This window comes from Caretta caretta, chromosome 1 (genome assembly GCF_965140235.1).
Source record: "Caretta caretta isolate rCarCar2 chromosome 1, rCarCar1.hap1, whole genome shotgun sequence".
NCBI classification, from domain to species: Eukaryota; Metazoa; Chordata; order Testudines; family Cheloniidae; genus Caretta; species Caretta caretta.
This window is the reverse complement of record NC_134206.1, coordinates 231,355,002-231,379,426: the sequence shown is the minus strand read 5'-3', so window position 1 is coordinate 231,379,426 and position 24,425 is coordinate 231,355,002. Positions and strand designations below refer to the sequence as shown.

Below are 24,425 nucleotides of genomic sequence, written 5' to 3'. Positions count from 1 at the left end.
ACACATAGGCAGTAAAATATATTCCTTTCCTGCTGCAACAAAATGTAAAACTTTTGTTTAAAGTGAAAGAAAAACCCTTTAGACTGGAAGTCAAGAACTGTTGAGAAAAACCTTTAAGACACTCATGTTTGGCTCTTTACAGGATAGCATCTGCAACTCTCCCACTCTGTGGATCAGACACTCTGCTATTTTGAAACTCAACAGTAAAACCTTGAAAACTAGAACAAGATCTGCAGCTACGGTTTACTAGAGGTTTCAGTTGCCCCATATATCTTATCAGAACAAGATTTAACTGGATATGTACTGAAAATGTGTTGTGGCCCATTTTATTCCTGATCATTCTCCATGCTAAAGTAGAAAATTGCACAATTAGAATTAGTGTTCAAGTCCTTAACTAGTCCTGTATACAAGAATTCCAATAACTGCACATACAATCAAGCCTTTTATGCCTTAGTGTTTTCTGCACACTGGAGAATATTTAAACTATCCAAATTCCTGACATCCCTAGTTTGAGACTGCATCATGATCTCTCCCATGCGAAGTCTAACTACAAGTGCAGAGTGTGATTTCTAGTTTGTCACAGTATATTCGCCCCTTGATAAGGGCAGCTGAAAACTACTTATGTAGTTAGCTTTGTGTCACTAAAAGTTTGTGGGTGACCCACATTTCGTGCACACCTATTCAAATAATTTCTTTATCATTTTCCTAATTATTAGAAATTGGCACAACCAGTTTCATGGTATGTAGTTCACTGAAAAGGCTATGATATTTCTCTCCCCATAGTCTCAAGAGGAAGATTTCTTCCATATATTATTCTGTTGAAGGATGTTTAAACATTTTCATTATTTGATGGTATGCTTGACTTTGCCTTGAAAATGTAGGCGTACAAGTACTAACTCTCATTTCAGACAGCTTATTTACCATTTCCTCTCGGATACCGACCCCATCATTGGGAAATGCACTGCCCAGGTGAGCTCCAGCCATAAACACTGGTGTTCACTACTATATTTTCCAGACCTGTGGTTCAACCGCAAGCACCTGTGAGATCTATTAATTCCTGTGGAATTCATATTATTTTATGGAAGTGCTTTGATTTTCATATAATCAGGTAAACTGGAATGTCATGTGGAAATCCACTCAGGGTCTAAGCCCCAAAGAGATGCTACCGCATAGCCCAGAGCTCAGACACTGGCAAACAGCTATACACGGAGGGAACACTACATGGTATCTCTTATTTTGAAGATCTTTTAGAAGGAATTCCCCATTTATAGTCAGTTTTTCTCCTAGACAGACTAGAGTTTGTGTTGAAGTTTATTTCTTCCTTCACCCAGTTGTGCTATGAAAATGTGACATTCAAGAAAGTGCTACTCTGCCCAATAATCCAAACACAGAAAATTGTATAGGCACTTTTTCTGCTAAGATTATTGGGGAAAAGATGGGGGTTGGTGAATATTCTTTAGGCTGAGACTCTGAACAGTAGAACTTAGAAGTGATAGGGTTGATTTAGAATTGCAACACAGGATGTATTGACATGACATTAAAATATGCACCCTCAGAATGTGAAAAATCCCCCTTCTCATTCTTATGCCTAGTGAGTGAGGAGGCTTAAATTGCCAATTTCAGCAGCATTTAAGATTTCATTTAAAATGTTATGTTTCTAGCCTTTAAAAATACCTGTTGAATGTAAGCTGATGCAGTGCCATCTGTCTACAGGCTCAGGATGGCCACTTCAGTGCCTTTGCTGCTACTCACAGCTTTCTCAAGCCCTACCAGAATGAAAGTTAAGATTGTCAGTTTCACAGATCCATACCAGGTTCTGACAAAACATGTCTCAATCACTGTGCTATATATAGCACCAACACTGGTCCTACGAATGAGCAGAGTCACCCCACCACCCTCCACAAAACAGTCAGGAGACTAGGAAGAGAAAGCTCTTTCAGCAGATTGGCAAATGGGTGTCTGATGTACCCATTCTTTCCTGAGGAGAGTCCAAGGACAGCAAAATTCTAACACTCCTCTCCCATCCAGCACATGATAGTGCAGGATGGGCTAACTCACCAAGGTATTTACCCTGTATTTAACTACTGAACCCTGCAAACTCATTTTTCATATAGGCTGCTGGATAGTAGATTTTGATATTGGACAATATTCAGAGAAGTCTGCAATCCCAAGAAACCCTGTAGATCCAGAAAGCCCAAATTTTTATCCTGCATTAAGTGAAAGAATTACATATATCAAAAAATTCTACCATAAAGATTGGACGCTGTGTAAGATTAAGAGACTCCAGACAAAATTTAGGGCTTAATAGCCATTTTCAAAAGAGACAGACTTCTAAGTCACTTAGAGACTTTTGAAAATTTTACCCTTCTTCACATTCCCACTTCTACGGTTGTTTCAAGTAACACCCAAGATTACTGTAACTCAGGGGTGAGCAACCTGAGCAGGAGCCAGAACTTACCGATTTACATTGCCAAAGAGCCACAGTAATATGTCAGCAACCCTCCAGCAGCTCCCCACACCTGCTCCCAGCGTTTCCCACCCACCAGCAACCCCGCCAATCAGCACCTCCCCCTTCCTTCCTCCCCACACCTCCCGATCAGCTGTTTTGTGGTGCACAGAAGGCTCTGGGGGGGAGGAGCAAGGGCACTGCAGGCTCAGGGGAGGGGATCAGAAGGGTTGGAGGGGGGCAGGGCCTGTAGCAGAGCCAGGGGTTGAGCAGTGAGCACCCCCCGGCACATTGGAAAGCTGGCGGTTGTAGCTCCAGCCCAGGAGACAATGCCTATAAAAGAAGCCACATATTAACTTCTGAAGATCCCCATGTGGCTCTGGAGCCACAGGTTGGCTGTAACAGAGGAAAATATATTTCTGTGTTGTTCCAGTGTCAGTTCCCTATTTGTGCAAATATTTTACAAAAACAGGGAACAGAAACCTTTCTGAACAGGAAAATGAACTTAAAGAAAATAAATCAGATGGGGTAGTTGTAGGACTTGAAACAATTTTTTTTCAACTGACATGACTTTACATTTCTAGTGTCCCTTTTCAGTATTTCACACCTTCTTTAAGTACAACACTGATCTGTAAAATCCTTTTTATTGAGTGACAAATATATAGAATACATGCCTTGCATTCTTCCCCCCTCTAATACAGATATGACAGCCTGACAGACTTTTCAAGATAATCTCAAATCTGAATATTTATTTAAAATATTTTATGTAAATTCTATAGAATAACCTACTGTTTGCAGAGTCTAATGATCCCAGTTCTGTTATCTGTCTGATAGGAGACCATTGCTATTGAATTTAGTTCTTTCTAGAATACTGGTCCATATGTTAGAGGATACTGGGGAGTGGGACAAAGCAAGTTACACACTATTCTCTCTGAAAGACAACTTTTTCTTTATATAATCTAAAGGTAATTAGTATATGAAAACTTTGGAGTGGGGGATATTAAGCAACCAGCTTTTGGCTACAAAAGAGGCCAACATTTGGTTAGGCAGAGCTGGTAGAGGCTGCCAATGATGAATCAACTGGTAATCCAAGGGGAAGTGGTCCCTTTAAAAAGGAGATGGAAGGGTAGACTGGTGGACTTCTTTGCTCTCCTGGATACCACCTGCCTCAGCAGACCTCCCCTTGCAATCTCAGAACTAAACCATGACCCCATAGTTGAGAAAGAGTCTGGAGTACGGAGGATCTCAGCATTACCTTGAATACCTTCTCTTTAAGCCAAAAGCCCTCTCCTGGTCTTCTACACCCTCCACAACTCTGCAGGAAATGTGGGATATGACGTGTGTAATAAAAGCAGAGTACTGTGGATGCTTCCTGGCCTTGGAGTTCTTGAAAGAATGAATTGTTTTGTATACCTGGGAGGTCAGGACTTCTACTCACGGGACTGAGAACCTATAGAATGTCAATGTCTTGAGGTGCTGCAGTCACTGGTATGCAGCTGCTTCTTCATACAAATCTTCATAGGCCTATGAGACCTGCTCAATTTTCTCCTTTTGGTTTACCTCTGACAATGGTACTGATACTCCATCTGCTGCCTACAAGCAGCTGAACTCTGGTAACCGGTAAGCACCTCAAATGCAAAGCATGATCATCAAAGAGTCCCAAAACACTGTCTACCTGCTTGCAGAGAAGAGCAGTAACCAAACATATGGACTGACACAAAAGATCGATAAAAGAACTAAGAATTCTAAATCAGCAAGCTGTTAAATACTGAAGGTTGTCAATTCAAAAGTGCTCAGTCTTCATATGATGGCAGGAAGGAACAAAAATTAAGATGGTAGAGAAAGGAATTATTAGGAGGATGCAATTTCATGCTAATTAATCATATTCAAGATAAAGAAATATTAAATTCACATTGAAACGACATCACAATTTTTGGAAATTAAAGAATGGTGAAATAAACCTGCATAGTATGATGCAGAATTAAAAAATTAGCAATATTAACCAACAGCAGCTACCAGCCAAACCCTAACTTGAGTCATTTCCCACAGCATGGTAGTATGAAGTTGAGACTATACGTACCTTGAACATTAGGAAAACTTTTTGATGGCAAGGGCATACAGTTTCTTTATTGAGCTAGTTATTACAATTCTTAGAAGAAAAACTAAAAGCATTTGGAGAAAACTGTAGAGTCCTTGCTAGACAGAGTGGTCCTATCCAACCTTACTCCTAAGCCCACCCTGTGATTTTCACTGAAGCATGACAATCTTACAGACCATTGCTGACACAGTGAGATATGTTCTTGATCAGCACTCCACAGCTAGGTAAAGCTGTTAAAAAAAAAATCAGGAAAATTTGGTGAAATATTAGGTTTCATGTTCTTTAAAACCTCCTGAAGCAGCTGGGAATAGGGTGGAGGAAAGAGGGGCTAAAATTTGCACTGAAGCAAGTGAAACCCATGTGCTTTATACTGCAGAATTTGACCTTGTTTGGACCAAAGAAAGGGAGAGAAGCAGTTGGAAATAGTATACATTTTAATTGAAGTACTGTCTGCACATCTGCAGAGTACAGGCCAGGGCAACTCACCTAGAAGGGTCCAGAAATATCAAGAAATAGGGCATGGCAGTTACTAATCATGCTCATGAGCTGTTTCTGAAGCTATATAGGAAAATTTTGGTGTGGGCAATTCACTTGAGAAGTCAAACACCCAGTCATTCTCCAAGAGTTGAGCCAGAGTGCAAGGGGGAACATTATAAAGATAGGTTTCAGAGTAGCAGCCGTGTTAGCCTGTATCCGCAAAAAGAAAAGGAGTACTTGTGGCACCTTAGAGACTAACAAATTTATTTCAGCATAAGCTTTCATGAGCTACAGCTCACTTCATCGGATGCATTATAAAGATAGGAGTTAAAGACAGCCCTGTGGACTCAATGGCTGTTCCACAAAGGACTGAGACGTAACTTCTGAGAGGGCTGGATCACAATCCCTGTACCAGTTTGGATACAGGTGAGTGTATTATTCCAGCTTTACTTAGTAGGGAAGCTTTCCTTTAAGATAAATATTTGATCCATCACAGTGCGGTTTATGGACCTAGTGGGAGAGCTGAGGGAGGCGCATGCATTTCCCCTAGTGGCTACAGAGCCTATAGAACTTACATTTAGCTATCAGCTAACTGCTTCAAACTGGGATTATGTCTTAGTTAAAGAGAGAGAATGGGGCAGCATTTAATGAGACAACAGTTTGGTAAATTCTTGCCTGACTTAGCTGGGCCTATTGGGAGAAGATAGTGCCCTGTAGAGTGATGAGCCCCTAGCGAGAGCCAGGAAATGGTTAGTTTATATGATGACCCCAATACCTATGCCACTTTGGATACATGATACAGATATCTGTTTCCCCAGCAACTGGGGACACAGTCAGCTATTAAACCAAGGGCTGTAATGCTGCTACCTGTGGAGATCCCCGGATTGCTTGTTAACAGGTTTCTGAAGAGTCTGAAAGGACTGAGATGCTCTCATTATTCTTAAGCTCTAAGGAGTCCAGATGAAATACATTACACATTATGGTTACCTGAAAAAGATGAGAAGTCATCCAAGAGAAGATCAGAGGGGAATGTGTGCTAAACTATAGAAAATGTTATGTTGCAACCTTGTATTTGAATATGAATATTATATATATATATATATTTTACAAATAGTTTTTATTTAAACATTATTCATAGTATTCCAAAGTACCATTTACAATGTTTTCTGTGTACATTAAGCTGTTTGTTTTACTAAGTCTGTGTCTACACTACCACTTATGTCGGTATAACTTATGTTGCTCAGGGGGTTAGATAAGCCCCCCTCAGTGACAGAAGTTACACCAACTTAAGCACCAGCGTGGACAGCGCTATGTTGGCAGGAGAGCGTCTCCTGCCAACATAGCTGCTGCCGCTCATTGAGGATGGATAATTAAGTTGTCAGGACAGCTCCCCCATCAGTTTAGAGCAGCTACACTAGAGATCTTGCACTGGCGCACCTGCATCAGTGCAGGAAGAAGAGGAATGTAATAGTTCTACATAATATTGCCTTGACATCCCCCTATCCTATTAAAAATTCATAAACTCACATAAATAAGCAGGTGGGAGAGAGTGGCAGTGCTTCATAGTCTAGTGGATTAAACCCAGGACCAGAAGCTAGAATATTCCACCTCTGGCACTCACTAATAGTAAAGTGCTGTGTAATTGCTGACTTTCGTTAAGCTTCACAACATCCCTGAGATTTAAAAAAACACCACTACTCCTACTTTTACAGCTAGTGAAACAGAATCAGACAGGTTTCAGAGTAGCAGGCATGTTAGTCTGTATTCGCAAAAAGAAAAGGAGTACTAGTGGCACCTTAATTGGCTAGAATCAGACAGGTTACAGATCAGCAAGGACACAGCAAATAAATATCAGAACCAGGGATTATAACTCCATTCCAACTCCCAATCCATGCTTAATCCTGCAAATCAGCAACTAAAAAGTATTTACACCATGTCTGAATTTAGTTTTGTTTGAAGATGGAGAAACATTAACATATAAAATTGCAAATCACCTTGAGAGGTCCCTTTTAAGTTCTAAAAAAAATGACCAAAAAGTCAGAAGAGATCAGAAATAAACAAATGATTTTTCTCAGAACTCCTAGGCTGATAGCCTAGGCTTTCTAGGCTATCAGTAGAGGAAGGATACAGTACTAATAGTAATAAACTAATACTGTTTATATCTGACCCTGGACCCACCAACCATTCATTTTTCTAAAGAAAGTCCCTAAGGAGCACCACTACTGCAACTGTCCCCACTAAAAGAAGAACAGAAACTTGGGAAGGACATCACAACTGCTAGGAAAGGAACCCAAGGATGGTCCCAAAGTTTTGGATTGACTTACTGCTTGTCAGTTACAAAAGCAGAGACCACCCAAATCAACAAGTAGTGTACTAAGAGTATAAAGAGATATGCATATGTTCAGGAACTCTAAGTCATTTTTTAATCAAATGAGATTGAACTTTGATTGCACATGCTCATTTTTCCAAATTTCTAGTCTCTTTCTGCTATAGTAAATAGAGTGATTTATGGTCTTACAAATTCAAAAATGCTTGATTGCAAGAATTTCTGCTTCAACTAGCATGACAAATGCTCCATGAATTGACTCTCTTCTAAAAAGTAGTCCATCAAAACAAGACATTTAAAAAGTGTCCTGGAAAAACTTATGTACCCCTTGTAGAAATTCAGTTAACAGCTACATTATGCAACTGAACTGAAAATACAGTTAAATGGTTCAAGACCTTTGGTGAAATCCAAGTCCTTCAAGGCTAATAAACCAAGAAACTTAATATCTCATCCATTATATATTAAGAAATGTGAAATAAATGTTAGGTTTCAGAGTAACAGCCGTGTTAGTCTGTATTCGCAAAAAGAAAAGGAGTACTTGTGGCACCTTAGAGACTAACCAATTTATTTGAGCATGAGCTTTCGTGAGCTACAGCTCACTTCATCGGATGCATACCGTGGAAACTGCAGCAGACTTTATATACACACAGAGAATATGAAACAATACCTCCTCCCACCCCACTGTCCTGCTGGTAATAGCTTATCTAAAGTGATCATCAAGTGTATATAAAGTCTGCTGCAGTTTCCACGGTATGCATCCGATGAAGTGAGCTGTAGCTCACGAAAGCTCATGCTCAAATAAATTGGTTAGTCTCTAAGGTGCCACAAGTACTCCTTTTCTTTTTGCGAAATAAATGTTGTGCATCCACAGTAAGAGTACCTTTAGATAAATGACAAGCATCAAGAGCTTCTAAAGGGTTTCAGTGCTACTTCAAGACACAGTGAAAGCTTTCACTCTTTTCTCCTGGAAAAGACACATGAAATCCAGTAAGATCATCACTGTAGTACTAATAAACTCCCATCCCCACCTCAGTGAAGTATGTGAAAGCCATATTAAGTTTAGTCTAATCTTCCTCATATAATGAATGGTATGGTATTGCTTGCAACACTTCATGTTGTAAACTAGGATGCCAGAAACTAGTCTCTGAAAAAGGTGTATTCAGGCACTAACGATCCCCAGTTTGTATATATTTTTATTTTCTTCCTAGTATAGGTGAAAGAAGAACTATGTTCTCCTCATAAAGTGTACCTACTTTATCTTTTCTTGCATTCATTACTCAAAGCTTGTGATATAGTAACAATGGTTCATATCTAAGACAACCCCAATATATATCCAGTGTTAACATTACACAAATATTCCAACATTTAAAGAATGGTTACTTACTCTACATGCCCTCACAGATTCCAATCTTGGCGCACATGGATCCCAGACATGCAAGATTAGATTCTTTTGAACAGCATTGTCCACTGAGGCCTGCGCCTTGGCCACTCTCTCAAAGCAGAGAGCATAACGGATGGAGCAGCTGCAACCCATACTGACTTCTTTTACCATAAAGAATCCCATGAGAATAGGTCTCTGACTAGCAGGGATGGAGGGCAGGTTATGGAATCTGTGTGGACAACGCAGCTCAAAGAATCACAGTTACTGTAGAGCTAGTAACTGTTCTGTCTTTGAATGACTGTTCACACAGATTCCACTCTTGTTGAGTAATAAGAATTGCCCAGGCCCTGGAGGCAGGCAAGAGAAGTCCTACTTAAAGATTGCAGGACCATCCAGCAAGCCTAGCATCTGATCTGGACACTTGAACCAGCGAACACCGAGATCCATGTGGTTGCCCTACATCTCTCTGTTATGGAGATGCCACCCAGACAGGCTGCAGATGCCACCTGAACCCTAGTGAAATGAGCCCGAATTTGTCAAGGGGCTCTTAATTAGCTAAAAATCCACAAGTCTTAATACAGTCCGAGACCCACTTGGACAGCAAGAGAATATGTGCGTGTAGGCATGCACCTGAATGGCTTAGTCCTTTCTAAACAAAAGGACAACTTTCTCAATATCTAGCATGTGACATTTTCATTTTTACCTGGGTGAAAAGAATTTAGGGAAGAAAACCAGGGTGTGAATAGATACTGACGGATATGAAAATGACTACCTTGGACAGAAACTTTGGGTGAGGTCTAAGGCAAACTGTCCTTATAAAGGAACATGCAAGGGTGCCTTGTTACAAGGGTCTGGATCTCCCCCTCTTCTCTGGCTGATGTGATGACTACTTGAAAAGCTGTTTTCTTGAAAACATAGTAAAGAACCAGGTAGTAGCCACGGGCTTGAATGGAGAAATCCATCAGCCAGTGAAAACCAGATTAAATCCCACTAAGGTAAGTTTTCCCACTGGTCAGGGAACCCAAGGGAAAGCCGTTTTAGAAGCTTCACTGCCACGGGATGCAAGAAAATGCTGTGGCCTTGGACAGGGGAGTGACTTGCAAAGACAACTCCCAGGTGCATTCTTATGGAATTTAGGGATAATTATGATTATTCCGATAATGTGGAAATCAGAGCTGTCAATGGTGAAAGCTGTTGCTCAATGCCCAGATAAAAAGCCTCTTCCATTTGGTCACGTGCATCAGTCTGGTCAAATGTTTCCTACTCGGTAGCAAGATGTCCTCAACAGAACAGCTTCTCTCTGCATCTGTCATCCAGCCAGGATTCAGGCTGCCCAATGCAAAGATGTCTGGTCTGGCTGCAGGAACTAGCTGCCCTTATGATAGACAGACTGATCATTTAGCCTGACCTGCTTGATCTAATCTCCTTAATCAAGATTCAGTAGACTGGAGAGCAGAAACTGGCCCAGGTGAGTTTGCACATGCCAGGGTGACCACGATAATGTGGCTGGCATCTTTCATCAGCTTTCTCAGTATCCCAAGTATTGTAAAGATGACATACATAAGACCAGGAGCCACAAAATGGGAAAGGCATCTGAGGGCTCATGCCTCCCCTGGAGCAGAATCTCTGGCATTTGTTGTTGCGACATGTTGCAACCATATTCACTTGTGGGAACCCTCATCTGCAAAAGACATTGTGGAAGACTGAACTCTTAAGATACCAATGGTGATTCTCAGATAACTCTGTGCTGAGTATGTCTGCTAAGGTATTCTACCTGCCAGGAAGGTGAAGGGCCACGAATGCTCCCTTATGACAGATATTCCAATTCTAGAGATGTATGGATTCCTGACATAGTGGTGAGGACCTGGCTCCCCTTTGCCTCTTGAAGTAATGAATCTCTGTGGTGCTGTCCACAAACACTTATATTGTCAAACCCTGCACACCAACAAAATTGCTCCGAATTACATGTAGTGAGGTCTCTTGAGGGGGCCATTTCCCTTGAATTCAGAAGTGGGTGAGATGCACCGACAGATATGGCAATTTTTATACAATATCCTGGACAACCCTTATTGAATTAAGTTTAAGTATCTTAGGAGTTCATTAAAAATGTAAATGTTTATATATTATTGTGGGATTGTACATAATGGCTCTAGAGTGGAGACAAGACTAAGGTAAACCCTAAGAAGATATGAACTTCAAAAGACTAGTGGAAACAATGTGCCAGACAAGAATGAACTTTTAAAGAAAATGGGTTTTCCAGGGAATCTCTAGAGGGAGGTATACTCAAATGTACCCCCACAGTTATGCAAACCTCAGTCTTTGGAAGCTTCACCTTGAGAAATGGACCTTTGTCTGGCTGATTGATCTGCAAAGACCATGAGTAGGTAAAGACTCAGACTGTATAAACAGAGAAGCTAAGTTATGCATAGGGGTTCTGTTTCTGAGCAGAACGAGTTATGAACTTGTAACCACAGAGCTCCTGTGTTGGGATTGAAGGAGTGACTCCTACCGGAGCTAGGGTGATCTCTGATAAGCTTATTAACATATGCGTAGGATTGTTGTAATATGTTTTCTCTGTAATGCTTTCACTTTAAGACAGAATGTGCTTGCTTAGGAAAAGCTGTGTCAGACCTTATAACTGGAGAATTACCGTTTGCGCCACTTCTCGCAGCTCCCATTGGCTGGGGACGGCAAACCGCCGCCACAGGGAACTGAGGGGCTCCATGCCTGCAGATGCTCCAGGTAAACAAAACAATATACTTAGATATTCAATTCAATGATTACATAGAGTTTAAAATCATCAAATTTTGTTGTAGACCCATTTATAAGCCCCTGCTCTTTGATGTGTCACTTTTTTACCAAAAATATTCAGCTCATGAACGAGTATATACAGTATGCTGTTTATAGCTTCTGAGGAGACAGTAAGCAGGCCTGCTTGGGTAATTTACTTGCCGGGAAATTTAAAGCGTAGGCAGGGAACTGTGCAGGAAGGAGAGAGATGCAAGTCTTTGCCCAAGAAAGGTGACAACTGAGGAGCCAGAAACCTAGAGGGGAGTGCCTTGCTAGACCACAGAAGGGAAATACAGCTGTAGTTACCCTAAACTGTGACACTCCACAGCCTTGGGTGGAGACATCTATAACTAGAATCTTTGTTGGTAGCAGTACTGGAAAAGACATTCCACTGCACACTTGTGTTGAATCCATCCTCAATTTGATGAGGACACTGACACTTTCCAGGGGTACCCAGGGTTGTTAGGCACCTCACTACCACCTGCCCTTCAACATGAGGAAGCCTTGTCTGTGCCTGCGATGGATTAATTTCCCTACACCACCAGCCTCCAGCAACATGAACACCGACTTCCATGCCTCTTCTAGCTCTGCTCTCTCTTTACAAGTTAACAATAGGCACACTCTACTGAGTCCTTCAAGCACCCCCTGGAGTGCCCATCCCCAATGCACTGGACACTCAGAATTCCCAAATCTTCTACTACCAAAGGAATAGTATGCACCAGTTTACCACTTACACCTCAGGATCACCACTCTGCTCATCACAGAACACTTAGACATATTTATAACAAACAGTAGAAGAAGTTTATTTAACAAACAATAGATTTGAGAAGTAGAATTAAAAGAAACAAATGGTTAAATAAAAAATAAAATCATAACACTTTCTAGAGCCTAAACTTAACAAGAAATTCCCATGTCATAAAAAATTAGCTCTCCCAAAGTTTCTCTCCCAGGAGACAGACAGGATGGGACCCTCCATCCATAAGACAAGCCAGCTGGCAGCCTATACCCTTGGTGAAGGATAACGGTGTACTTCTCCACCCCCAGATGTCGTTCAATGATCTACTGTGTTCACTTTTAAACAGGGTAACCCTCCGCTACTTGTTTCTTCCTGTCTAGAATCTCCTCTCAAGTTTTGCAATTATTTGATTAGCATTTTGCTCAGACTGTAGGTAGGTGTTCATTGTGAAGATTACAATATTAAATCTACATATACCCAGATAGATAGATAAGCATCTTCTGCCTGAAAGAAACCCACTTTTCACCTTCTGGCAATCAGCCCCATCTGACAGACCTTAAAAACATAATTTTCAGTATGGGTGTATAACTCCTTACATATTATCCCTACGTACACTTTGAAATTACTATGATGACCAGTGTGACAAGCTTTCAGCAGATGTTAAAAGACACCTTTGGAGAAATATTATATATATACACACACAATACTAGACCTTGTAACCCTACACACCCCTCTGCTGGTGGATACCATAAGGTCCCTGTCAGAGACAGGACTTTGAGTGATAGGAACCAACCGATCCACGCTGTGCTTGTTGGGCAAATACACGTATCTCAACCACCCTTGTAAAGGTCAAGGATGCAGTCTGGAATATTGTGTAACATAAGTGCATACTGCCATATGTCCTGTGAATCTGAGAAGACTATTCTGGAGCACTGGGGTGAACATTATGAGGTTGACCACGGTCTGAAGCCTCTACTGAAGTAAATATACTCTTGCCACCTTGGATCTAACATTGTGCCAATGAACTCTATGCTCTGAGTCAACATCCCAAATCTCATCAAAATAGAAGGTTCATTCAAGTGCAGCTCTTCTCTGGCCCTGCTTCTCTCCCACCATCCAGCTCACATCAAAAACCCTCATGTTCACCCTCTATATACAGCCCTTTCCCTCCCACCCCAGGACTTCCAGAGTCAGCTCCCCCTGCACACCAATAAGTAATGCTATGGAGAAGCCTTGAAGTGATGCTTCAATGTACAGAAGTTGAGGACACTAAGAGGTTAGACTTGTCTTCCTTGGAGATAAAGGCTCAACAGGAACATCAGATTTGTCCAATGAAAAGTTAGGTTCCTGTTCCACTCTGTGAGGCTGGCAGTACCAAAGGGATAATGCTCTAGCTAGTGGACGTGGTAGGGGAGAATCCTCTTTTCCACAAGGTAGTCTCTTCTGGTGTTAAAAAGGCTCTGAGGAGAACTGGTCCACATAGAAGAGGGGATTATGGATAAGGTTGTGACATTCCCCAAGGTACAATCTGAACTGTTGAATAGTTGTCCCCTCAATTCTCCAATGTGGGGTGCCTTTTACACGGCTTTGCTGTGAGAACCACTCCTTGTCAGTTCACACACAGCCTCTAGCATGCAAAATCATTCCCAACTGAATTACATGAACGCTCTGGCCAGCCATTCACGAATTATATGTAGGGCAACACCAACCAACTCCCAGTCCCAGGCCTTCCCCCAGAAATGTGCATCTTGTACTGCCCAGCTCTCTACTTGACAAGGCAAGCTCATATGAAGTCTGTCACTTCATCAATGGAAAACGATATGCACATACCTTGTTGTCACAAGTGGTGGTTCTTAAACACTTCAATCCAAATAAATTTGTTTTATTTTACCTAAACCAGTGTATTAACTATAGAAATATAAAATTATTACGAGTAATGAGGCATAAAAGTCAGAATTGGTCACAAAGAAAATAAGATAAAATGCAAACTAATATCTAATTTAGCAAGCTAAATGGATTCAGCGCAAAAGGTTTCTCACCACTTGCTCTTTGCAGTCTTTACTAGTTGAAAGCTTTCAGGACAGGACCCCTCCCCCAGTTCAGTGTCTCTTTAGGCATTGTTGCTACCCTGAGCAGAGAGGAGTTGAGTAGAAAGGTACAGTATGGAGGAGAGAGGTAGTTTGTGTTGTGTGTGTTCTCTATTCTTACACCATTCTCCCCTCTTTAAAGATTATCTCCAGCTGGGGTTCGGGCAACAGCCAGTCTGTTTACACAGTGGGGGAGGAGGGTGCGTAAACACCCCTCGCCTGTAGTTCTATTATCAGTATGTAAAGTTCTTGCTTGCACCCTTCTTCCTGAAAAAGAATGGCCATTTAACTAGGTGATAATCCACTTGACTTTGTTGACACCTGGCTTGGGAGTTGGTTTGTCTTCTGTTTCTGCGGGTTTGGTTACACTTACGACTTAGTGCGCATTAAAGGAGTCCCAGGCACACTAGCTCACTACCCGTCCACACTGGCAAGGCACATAGAGCGCTCTGACTCGCGGCTAGAGCGCTCCTAGTACTCCACCTTGGCAAGCAGAATAACATTTTGTGCGCCCCCACTAGAGCAATGCTTGTTCTAGCCACTCTGGTCATCATTTTGAACTCTACTGCCCTGCCCCAATTAAATCATCCCAGACAAGGGTTTGTTGCATGAAGTAACGCAGCATTCAAGTAATGAAAAATCAAAAAGCGCAGGAGTGGCAGGACAGTGAAAGGAGGATCCGCCACCAGAATGAGGAGCGCCGGCACAAAAGCGCGGTGCTTCACCACCCAGCCTTGAAAACTACGACCCTTACCCCTGCACACAACCCCCATCACCATGCAGTATAGCCATCCTGAAGTTCAGCACTCATTGCACAGCACTCCAGACAAGAAGGCTGAGTATGATAACAGGACATACGCAAATCTGTGATTGTACCGTTCCCCACCCCACCCCCTTGCCCTTTCTGTTTCCCAAGCAGTTGTGTTCCTTTTCAATAAATGGATTTTTTGGCTTTGAAAACATTCTTTATGCAAAAATATAAAAAATACCCTAGCCCAGGAAAGCAACAGGCACTGCAAGTCAGCATAGCAAACACAGATTCCTACTAACATTGGAACCACTGCACTTCACTCCCGTGCAGGGCACCAGATATTACTGGTGGCTTTCAGCCTCAAATTGCTCCCTCAAGGCATCCCTAATCCTTGCAGCCCCACGCTGGGCCCCTCTAATAGCCCTGTTCTCTGGCTGTACAAATTCAGCCTCCAGGTGTTGAACCGCCGAGTTCCTTGCCTGAGAGAATCATTCACCCTTCCCTTCACAAACGTTATGGAGGGTACAGCACGTGGATATAACTGCGGGGATGCAGTCATCGGCCAGGGCCAGCTTCCTATACAGAGAGCGCCAGTGGCCCTTTAAATGGCCAAAAGCACACTCCACAGTCATTCTGCACCAGCTCAGCCTGTTGTTGAATCTCTCCTTGCTGCTGTCAAGGCTCCCTGTGTAGGTTTCATGAGCCACGGCACTGAAGGGTAAGCGGGGTCTCCAAAGATCACAATGGGCATTTAGACTTCCCCTACAGTGATCTTCTGGTCTGGGAAAAAAAGTCCAGCTTGCAGCTTCCTGAACAGGCCAGTGTTCCAAAAGATGCGTACGTCATGCCCCTTGCAGGCCAGCCTGCGTTAATGTCAATGAAATGCCCACAGTGATCCACAAGCGCCTGGAGAACCATAGAGAAATACCCCTTCCAATTAACATACTCTGAGGCTAGATGGGCTTGTGCCAGAATTGAAATGTGTGTGCTATCTATCGCCCCTCCGCAGTTTGGGAAACCCATTTGTGCAAAGCCAGCCACAATGTCATGCACATTACCCAGAGTCACAGTTCTTCTGAGCAGTATGCGATTAACGGCCCTACAAACTTACATCAACACAATTCCAACGGTCGACTTTCCCACTCTAAACTGGTTAGCGACGGATCGGTAGCTGTCTGGAGTTGCCAGCTTTCAGATTGCAATAGCCACCCGCTTCTCCACCGTCAGGGCAGCTCTCAATCTCGTATCCTTGCGCTGCAGGGAGGGGGCACGCTCCTCACACAGTCCCATGCAAGTGGCTTTTCTCATCCGAAAGTTCTGCAGCCACTGCTCCTCATCCCAGACTTGCATGACGATGTGATCCCACCACTAAGTGCTTGTTTCCCAACCCCAAAAGCGGTGTTCCACGGTGGTGAGCATGTCCACGAGCCTCATATGCGTTACTCGAGTCGATATCATCGGAGCCCTCACTGTCACTTTGGACCATAAGGAATAACTCGACTGCCAAACGTGACATGCTGGCGAGACTCGTCAGCATATTCCTCAGCAGTTCGGGCTCCATTCCCACACACCAAAAGGGAAGACAGAGCGCACGGTACAAAAAACATTGAAAGATGGTGCCAAATGTGGGCGGAAGCACAGGGATTGCTGGGATGTGAACCGATGCATCACTGGGTGTTGGGACAGGACCTAGAATGCCCCGCCCCCACTGCCCCCTTCCCACAAGCCACAGCACCAGAATGGGAAGAGGTGCTCTGTGGGACAGCTGCCCATAATGCACTGCTCCCAATGCCACTGCAAGTGCTGCAAATGTGGCCACACCAGTGCACTTGCAGCTGTCAGTGTGGACAGACTGCAGCGCTTTCCCTACTGAGCTCTCTGAAGGCAGGTTTCACTCAAAGCGCTCTTCATCTGCAAGTGTAGCCATGCCCTTAGAGGCAGATCTGAATGGCGATCTGTCCTTATATTTATATTCCATACTCTTCTGAGAGGGTTTCTGAGGCTTCATGGTTTTGATCTCTTCTCCAGAGCTCGTGCTCAGAGAGAAACACTGCTCAGTATCTGAGGTTGCTGCACGAGGACAGTCTCCTCAGCCTGGGTATGACGTTATTGACAGAATCTGTAATCATATAGATCACTGTTATATATTTGCAGCAAATATTGTACAAAGGTTGTCATGTGAGGTGTCTATGGGAAGGTTATGATTGGCTGGTTATAATTATGTTACCTGTATATGTGTATCATTTTAGTAGTTGAAGTTATGAATAGTGGCTCTATACTGTCTGTATTTCAAACTTATGCTATGTTTCTGGGTGACATCCCAGACAAGTTGGTGTCAGCTCTGCCTAGCCTGCTTGATGGCCCATTAAGAACCATCAGCTGTACAACTGACCCATTGAGAGAAGGCAGAGACACCTTGTGATTCAGCAAGATATGCAGGGACCTGCCTATGGACAGAACTCTAAGATTTTTCTATGCCATGTGCTGGATAGCATGTCCTTGGGACAAAAAGCAAAGACCACATGGCAAGAGACTGTAAAAGGCTGATACCTCATCTCCATCTGGTCTTCAATCCTGCTTCTGACCTCTGGAGGGACTTTGCTACAAACTGAAGCTTTGAACAAAGGACTGAATGACCATCCCAGCAGTGGATGTACTCCAGACTTGATTTGAACCTGCCGTTTATTCTATCACTGCTACAAGCCTGAACCAAGAACTATGACATTACTGGTTTCAGAGTAGCAGCCGTGTTAGTCTGTATTCGCAAAAAGAAAAGGAGTATTAGTGGCATCTTAGAAACTAACCAATTTATTTGAGCATAAGCTTTCATGAGCTCACGAAAGCTTATGCTCAAATAAACTGGTTAGTCTCTAAGGTATTTCTTTTCTTTATCCAATTACTGTATGTAATTGATTCTATTTAACCAATTCTAGCGCTCATCTGTATCTTTTTCCTTTTATGAATAAACCTTTAGATTCTAAAGGATTGGCAACAGTGTGATTTATAGGCAAGATCTGATTTGTTATACTGACCTGGGTCTGAGGCTTGGTCCTTTGGGATCGAGAGAACCTTTTCTTTTTTACCGGGGCATTGGTTTTCATAACCATTTGTCCCCATAACGAGTGGCACTGGTGATGATTCTGGGAAACTGGAGCGTCTAAGGGAATTGCTCGTGTCATAAATATAAAGGGAAGGGTAAACCCCTTTGAAATCCCTCCTGGCCAGGGGAAAGCTCCTCTCACCTGTAAAGGGTTAAGAAGCTAAAGGTAACCTCGCTGGCACCTGACCAAAATGACCAATGAGGAGACAAGATACTTTCAAAAGCTGGGAGGAGGGAGAGAAACAAAGGGTCTGGGTCTGTCTGTATGCTGCTCTTGCCAGGGACAGAACAGGAATGGAGTCTTAGAACTTTTAGTAAGTAATCTAGCTAGGTATGTGTTAGATTATGATTTCTTTAAATGGCTGAGAAAAGAATTGTGCTGAATAGAATAACTATTTCTGTCTGTGTATCTTTTTTGTAACTTAAGGTTTTGCCTAGAGGGGTTCTCTATGTTTTTGAATCTAATTACCCTGTAAGATATCTACCATCCTGATTTTACAGGGGGGATTTCTTTATTTCTATTTACTTCTATTTTTTATTAAAAGTCTTCTTGTAAAAAACTGAATGCTTTTTCATTGTTCTCAGATCCAAGGGTTTGGGTCTGTGGTCACCTATGCAAATTGGTGAGGCTTTTTACCAAACCTTGTCCAGGAAGTGGGGTGCAAGGTTTTGGGAAGTATTTTGGAGGGAAGGACGCGTCCAAACAGCTCTTCCCCAGTAACCAGTATTAGTTTGGTGGTGGTAGCGGCCAGGCCAAGGACAACGGGGGGAATATTTTGTACCTTGGGGAAGTTTTGACCTAAGCTGGTAAAGATAAGCTTAGGAGGTTTTTCATGCAGGTCCCCACATCTGTACCCTAGAGTTCAGAGTGGGGGAGGAACCTTGACAGCTCGTGTGACTTATGGTTAGCGAGTGGGGTAAAACCAAAGTCTTCCTCTGTCTGGCTGGTTTGGTTTGCCTTAATGAGTAAAGGAACTTCAGCCTTGGGCTGTAACTGCTGTGCTGTAAGCAATTTGTCCTGAATTGACACTCTCTGTTGGGTCCCACCAGAACCAGCATCGTTACACTGGGTCTAACTGGGGTCTTCATGGCCTTGTCTCCACAGAGTGTTTCTATATATGGAGCTCTTATCCTTCACAGATTCAGGGAAGGAAGCAACGGCATATGCTGAAATTGGCAGCAATGGTGAGCCTTCCCAAGACAATACTGGTGTTCATCAATGATAGAGCAGGAGCAAGGGCAGGATATACCACTCTTAAACCCCAGGAATCTGGGTATAGCCTTTCTTTGTGGAGAGAATCTTCCCAAGGCAGGAAGGAACTATATTATCTATACAAAAAACACTAAGTCTAATCTTACTAAAAACTATGTATATTTACAGTTTCTGTAACAGAGGAGGATTGTAAAGGAGTCATGGGATTTCAACTCAAACCACGCGGTGGTAAGAAGAAACTGGAAAGGCACTGGCCCACACCATCATTTATGCCCTCAGTTCAAAGGACGAGAATGGCAACTGGGTAGGCGCAGATCAACAGACACTACTTGCTACAAATCTCCAGTCTCAGCTGCATCCATATCTGTGTGTGCAATATGCATAGGGACCAGTGCTCAAAGAAGAACTGTCCTTTGCACTGGTAGGCTTGAATATAGTCTCCAACTGTTAATGATTAAAAAGAGGAAAATAGAAGAATTTTAATCTGGCATTAACTGAAATCTCAGTGCAATTTTACCTGTGCAGCTGCTAGGGTGCCTTAATAGATTGTTTAGTGTTTACTTGTTTAATACACAGCATTTGTAACATAAATAAGACAAGAATACTTAGCAGTAAACACATTCATGCACACAGCTCTTTATTTCTAAAAATCTTTAGCTGTAAACTGTTTGAGGCTTTTTTCCTTTATACTTTGAATTTCATTCAGCTCGGGGAGGGAGGGGGGAATCACTTGTCAGTTCCGGTTCTCATGCATTAGCACAATACTGGGGTTCCATGAGTACAAGAGGTTTTGCATGCCTTCAGTTTTGGATCTGAACTATTTTCAGCATCCCTTTAGTTTATAGTACAGAGTTAACAACTTTTAACCTGTTATATGGTGCTATGCATTTAAATTCAGTGAAGACCCAATAAATTATGATAATTCAAAACTTAAAGCAAGTGCGCCTATACATCATCCCTTTAGAATGCAATTCCCATAACATGAGTTGTGGAAGAACAATGGAATTCAGCTATGAGTGTCTCTACTGTATTTATGCAATCTTTACCACTCTGTCGGATATGTCCTCAGCAGCATTTGGTATAAAAGCTTTTATTTATTAAGATTTAAATAAACACTTATACAAAAGCTCTAGGCACCCTAATATTTAACTAATCTTACAACGCAATGTACTGTTGGCATTTATACTGTGTGCAATTGGATAATTCAAGTTATTTATCCTTTTAAATTAAACAAAAGCAAGAGTCAAAGATTACATGTATAAAATGACATCAGTAGGCACTTCTACAAAATGTCAATGCCTGTCTACAAATAGCACTATACAAGAGGACAGATATTAGGTAAGAGACATACCCTCAGGTGGATGTTTCAGATATATTTGAAACTATAAAACAGCAAGAAGGAAAAAATAGAAGAGGAGGAAAGGGAACAAATAAAAAACCCATTCCAAGTTTCCACTACATTAGCCCATACAATCGGATCCTGCAGATAACAGGCGTTGGACTACACTTCAGCTTGTTGTCACACAGCTCCAGAAAAAGACTTCCACATTACATCACGAGTGCTCATTTTATTTGTGTAGAAATTGGATAGCTTCATTTAACCTTAATTCATTTAGCAGAACACTAACATTCCATTCCTGGTGTAGTTTTGCATTCAATTAATTAGTTGGGGGGTGGGGGGAGAGGAGGGGACCAGTGGTACTGGCAGCATAATTCTTTGGAATCATATTTACAACTTAATGTACAACAGAAAGGATTAGTTTTTTTCCATTAACAAAAGATCATTTATCTCAATCTTCACTGACAGTCCATTCTTTTGGACACTTATTCCCGAAAGTGAGCTATGATAGGTACGAGGCATACAGTATATGAAACTTCTCCTTGCTACACCATAACCATCTTTCAGAAAAATTCAGAAAGCAATTATTTTGGGGTCTAGTAACACATCTGGAGTACATACTTAATATTGAATATTTACATAGCCCATCAGACTGAAAGTTGTTCTTCGTGAATTTTCAAAGTTAATTTCAAACTCGGATCTAAGTCTTTCATTTTCTTAAAAAAAAATTCTAGGTGACAAGATCATTTATGGTTTCTGCTCTGCAAGAGATGTCCACTCTTCTAACCCTATTGGTAGAGAACATTATCTGCAGCCTCTAACATATTCTCATGCTGGAAGGTGTTAACAGCTGGTCTCATCTACAGATAGTCACAGACCTGGTTAAAGCTGATGGGAGTGCCAAACAGCCATCTTTCAGGTGAAGCAGAAGGACCAATTAAGCTCCTTTTACACAGCTGTAGCTGGTAACAGAAGCCACCATCCAAAGCAATGGGCCACATGGCAAGGCCTGATCAGAAGCAGAGCCATGTGAGCCAAGAGGTTCCTTGATTACAAATACAGGGAATAAGGGACTGTTTGCTTCTCCCTCTCTCACAGCTTTCGAAACAGCCAAGAAAGCCAGCTGAAAGTGAGAGAAACAGCGAAACAGAGTTCCTCGGGGCAAAGAACTCACTGGAGAGGCAAACTTGGAAATTGTGAGCAAGGAAACTGCCTGCTGTTTGTTTCTACTGTGTTAGGAGAAACAGGATTTTGTTTCCTTTTTTTGCAAACAAACAGAATTGCACCAAAGAATATACCCAACTCATCAATTTGTTATACTAACGCAGTCATTCTCAAACTTTTGCACTGGTGACCCCTTTCACATAGCAAGCCTCTAAGTGTGACCCCCCCCTTATAAATTAAAAATACTTAAAAATATATTTAACACCATTATAAATGCTGGAGGCAAAGCGGAGTTTGGGGTAAAGGCTTACAGCTCATGACCCCCCATGTAATAACCTTGCAACCCCCTGAGGTGTCCCAACCGCCAGTTTTAGAACCCCTCCTAATGGAAACTACCTGGGCAAAGTGGGGAATATTAGCTAACTGCTTTGGCCAGAAGGGTCTTCAGCTGCAGACATATTCCATATCTCTCACATTCTAGAAGGTTAAACTGCTGAAACTGCAGTTAACTGCTTGATTTTTTTTCCATTTGGCAATGTATGCATGTGTGTTTAAATGCCACAAAACTGACCATGTTCTCAAAATATTTTCTTAATACACAAGGATTAAACAGAAGGTCTTGTGTAAAGTAAACGGGATCCACCCTCTGTCCCTACAGCCAAAACAACTGGTTTCTACTACTGTGGAACAAGAGTGCCATCTCAGCATGGAATGAGATAAGTATCTTGAAAGATAATTCCACCAAGGAACATTCACTCCAAAGATTACCCCACTGTCAACTTGGTGCAGCTGCCATTTCAGGGTTAAATGCAATTTGCTATAGTTTAAATTAGAATTAGATAATGTAAACACAGCTAAAAATAACCCCTTGAAGCTTTTGTTTAGAACCACTTGGGTCCTCTTTCCAGCCCCTAAGACTCTGAAGACAACACTTAAAGATGATTTAAGGACTGAGAATGGCAACATGATATTTAGGTAGTTTATTTTCTGTATTCATTTTAAACAATATTCACATGGATCCATAAAGACAGGCAAAAGTGCCTTAGCCTATCTATACCTATTTGATGGATTTCTTACATCTCCTGACAAGAACAGAGTTATTGCGTTCAGCAGTGACCTAGATATTTGTCAGATTGCCAAGAAGACTCCCATTAGGAGAGAACACTGGAGGCATAATACAGGCATCTCTTTGGTTTTCATCAAATTGATTTGTCCTATGGCTCCTTTTATCACAAGCTGACATTTGTACACCAAATTTCCCCTTTAGAATTAATATGCCAGGGATCAGAGTAACAGCCGTGTTAGTCTGTATTCGCAAAAAGAAAAGGAGTACTTGTGGCACCTTAGAAACTAACCAATTTATTTGAGCATAAGCTTTCGTGAGCTACAGCTCACTTCATCGGATGCATACTGTGGAAATTGCAGAAGACCAGTCTCTAAGGTGCCACAAGTACTCCTTTTCTTTATGCCAGGGATGTCTGCTCTCCCCTTTATGTTAGCTATAAATTCATTGCCTACAAAAGAGTTTAAAGGAGTAAAATTGTGGCTGTATTTATTCCTGACATAAGTTACTAACCACATACACCAACGCAAAAATCACATACTTCACTATGTGCCTAGTGACTATACTAACTATGCTCGGAAAGGCACTCTGTACGAACAGTTAAAAGTTATTTTCAGATCCCAGAGGTCATGTTGAATTGACTATATTCTGCTATGGCCCTCCAAAAAGCAGCATGCTGTGACATGAGTTACCAGTTAATGCTCCAGAGGGGTAGCCGTCTGCATCTGTAAAAGCAGCAAAGAGTCCTGTGGCACCTTATAGACTAACAGACGTACTGGAGCATGAGCTTTCGTGGGTGAATAGCCACTTCGTCGGATGTATTCACCCACGAAAGCTCATGCTCCAATACGTCTGTTAGTCTATAAGGTCCCACAGGACTCTTTGCCGATTTTACAGTTAATGTGGTCATTCCTTTGGGAACTTAGCAAATACTTATCTGCAGTTGGCACAACAGTTAAAAAGCAGTGCAGCATGCTGCTACTCAGCAGACCCAAGTTTAACATAGTACATCAAAGAAACAAGTCAATCAAATTAATAAGTCAGATGCTTGTGCTACTGCCATCACATCAAAGACATGATGATATAGACACAATGAATATCAAGTTACTGCAAATAAATCACTTTGTAGTGAAGATTACAACATCACATTCATTCAATTTCAGGATTAGTAGACATCTTATACTTTGCAGTTAGAGTCCAAAATGATTTCCAGGTATATGGATAGTGATTGTTGTCAGAAGATTTTAAACGTGTTTTCCAAAGGAGTTTACAATATCACTGATTATCTACGAACCTTGCACATATTCCTGTGGAATCTGTTTTTCCTTTGTTCTGCATCTGCAAGTATATCCCATAAGGAGTGTTGAAAAGAGAAATTAGTTTCAACACTGATCTGCTACATGTAAAATAGGATTGGAACTGTGCTTTGATGTGCTATTTCCATTCCATCTGCT

General features: G+C 41.9%; 1 protein-coding gene across 4 annotated transcripts in view; it reads right to left on the bottom strand.

Annotated features, from left to right (window-relative positions):
- Window positions 1-24,425, bottom strand: part of PACSIN2 (protein kinase C and casein kinase substrate in neurons 2) — a 127,767-nt gene that overhangs the window by 96,708 nt on the left and 6,634 nt on the right. Inside the window, exon 1 of one of the 4 annotated variants that reach the window (XM_048825641.2) lies at window positions 1,675-1,694. The exons of the other annotated variants lie outside the window; for them this stretch is intronic. The gene's annotated coding sequence lies outside the window, so the exon portion shown is untranslated. Of the gene's footprint in view, window positions 1-1,674; window positions 1,695-24,425 lie in introns of those variants that run through there. 4 annotated transcript variants of the gene reach the window in all.